Genomic DNA, 2,826 nt, shown 5'->3' on the forward strand with positions numbered 1-2,826 from the left:
TCACTGTAATATAAAGCGAAGCTAAAAATCAATTTAGAAAAAAATAAATGGACAAAATGGAATTTTATGTTAAATTTGTTTCCTACCTTTTCATTGGTATAAATGCATATTACATATATATGCATATATATGATATGATTCAATGAGATTTCGAAACAAGAAATGGTCATTTTTCTTTTACAAATATCATGAGAATAATTAAGGTAATTTGGAATGTAATATATACCCATGTAAAGAAAATCAGTCGCAATGAAGTTTTTAAAAAGTAAACTCTAGAAAAAGCAAATAGAAATTATGCTTCACTTAATGAGCATTTGAAGTAATAAATTTATATTTTTAAAATTTAAAAAGATTATACGATTTATTTAAAAATTTTAGCAGTGAAAAAAAAAAACACACAAAGTAATTCCAGGATCATAAAAGGCAAATGGGAAAATATGTGATAGCTATAAAAAAATTGGGCATGATAACAAGTACACCTTAATCAGGATTGAAGCAAGTTACTATCAAGATACGGCTTGAAAATTCACTGAAATCAAGTTTCTTAAAGTGTGTAATGTTTAAATAGCTAATACCTAATGCCAATTCTTGCTCAAGTCGAAATGTCAGCTTCTTAAAATAAATTGTTAGATATATGTGGAATAAGTTCTCATCAGGCTTGACTGGTTGTTACAGAAAGCTTAGTCACAAGATGATATTAAAATGAAGACCCCGAAAACTCTGTAGCAGGAATGATTTAGCATTTGAATGATGATCATGACAATCTCGGGGTAAGCAAGAAAAGAGAAAGGTAAGAAAAACACACAATTTACTTGTAGGACTTGGGGAAGGTCAGCTGCTGGGAAAATTAGAAAGGTGGGTGACGATGCCAGACCTCCGGTTCGTTCTTTGCACACACACTGGGCGTGTCCCCAATCTCGGACATCCACGGTGTCATCTCACCTGGATGACTCCCACTCAACCTTCGACACCTACTCGAGATGCCACTGCAGCCCTGACACGTCTCTCTCTCTCTTACAAACCCCCTCCTCAACCCTGTCTCACCCGGCCGTCCATTTCACTTTGGGCTCTTGCCCCGCTAAATGATCCTATAGCCACCTTGTTTTGTCACATTCACAGTACTTTACAGATAAAATAGGATCTGTTCATAAAATGCGACGATCATCCCTTTTGTTTTCCCCACAAGGTGACCTCCTTCTGGGGAAGTGCTAGTCACGGTGCCTGATACTTAGCAGGCAATCAAAAAATGATCGCTGAATGAACCAACGGGCGAATGAATGAACGAATGAATGAATATAAAACTCTCTGCGAGCCTTTCCATCATGTCCGTAGGTGATGCACAAGCTGTGGAAGCAGAGAGTACCCGGTGACAAGTACCAAAGGCGAAGGAGGACATGGGAACAGAGGCTCGGTGCCTATGAAGCTCTTTGGCGCAAACCCTAGAGACTCTAACATCTGTCATTCTGCCGTCCATGTTCTCCACGTGTCCTAAGTTTAAACGTATGTTACACGTGTAAAAAAGTCAGAAATCATTTTAGTTTACATTAAAAAAAAAGAAAGAAAGAAAAAACCTTTTGGGAACCTCTCAAGGAACATTTGGGTAATCATGTTTCTATTCATTATCTTTCTAGTTAGGGAGGATTATGAGAAATTTGGCTCTCTCTGTTAAAATGTCACAGCAAATAAAAGCGCTGTCAGATCTTTTATATTATTATATAAAATAAAAGATTATTTTAATCTTTATCATTTTCGTGATTTTTTTTCCCGCTCCATTACTTTCTCTGAGCCATTTTTTATGACGTTTCCTTATCCTTTTAAGCTAAAATGTAACACTTCCCCCCTCTCCCCTCATTACTTGATGTCCTTTTTATGCAGTATGTTCTGAGTTGGGTCACAGTTGTTAAGAAACGGGTACAGTGCACTAGAAACGGGTACAGTGCACTATTTATTTATTTTTTATTTTATTTTGTTATTTTATTTTAGGTGAGGCAACCCTTGGTTGACCTCACAGATTGCAAGGACCTTGTCAGCTCGCAATCCCTTTTTTTTAATTTTTTTACGCCTACGGCACCTGCTCTTCCTAGGTGGTCTCCCATCCAAGTACTAACCAGGCCCGACCCTGCTTAGCTTCCGAGACCGGACGGGATCCGGCTCGTTCGGGGTGGCGTGGGCCTTAGACTGTAGTGCGCTTTAGTTAAGTGAGCACAGGAGAGTCCGTCCGGCAGGCGACCGTCACAGGCCAGGCAGATGTGGGGTGACGGGGAGGAGGCGCCGCTGGGGAGAGGGAAGGTGGCAAAGGTGTGGAACAATCAGGGCTCGAGCAAATAAAAATGGATCGATTGAGACTTCGGCTCCAGCCACCGCAACCAAAGGCCAGAGCGAAGCATCTTCGCTAACCGGGGCTTCCACTTCCGATTGGGAACTTACTTCTAGCTAAGAATAATTTTTGGCAATACTTGAACGATTCAGTTCAGTTCTAGAGTTAGCATCTTATGCAGGCGACAGAGTACCATATGCATCTCCAGGAAATGCCTAAACTTAAAATACCGAGGCTGGCTTTGTCGCCGTCTCCACCCCTCCCCACAGCACTCCCTGTGACGCTTCCTCCGTCCGTCGCTCAGTCCCACCTGGAAATTCCTCAGCTTCCAGCATGGCTGAGACTGGTTCCAACCCTCCTCGTCATCCACTCCGACCTTTCCCCCCACTAAAACTATTGCAGGAAAGCGATCAAGGCATAATAATTCGCAGTAAACGAATTTTGTTTCGGGACTATTTTGCAAATGAGGAATAAAACATCCACTGAAAATGCATGTGACTTTTCCTCTA

General features: G+C 40.9%; 1 pseudogene; it reads right to left on the bottom strand.

Moving 5' to 3' along the window:
- Positions 1-2,059: 2,059 nt before the first annotated feature.
- LOC111735442 lies at positions 2,060-2,179 on the bottom strand (annotated as a pseudogene).
- Between the last annotated feature and the right edge of the window lie 647 nt (positions 2,180-2,826).

This window comes from Pteropus vampyrus, unplaced genomic scaffold, assembly GCF_000151845.1.
Source record: "Pteropus vampyrus isolate Shadow unplaced genomic scaffold, Pvam_2.0 Scaffold1000000935, whole genome shotgun sequence".
Classification (NCBI taxonomy): domain Eukaryota; kingdom Metazoa; phylum Chordata; class Mammalia; order Chiroptera; family Pteropodidae; genus Pteropus; species Pteropus vampyrus.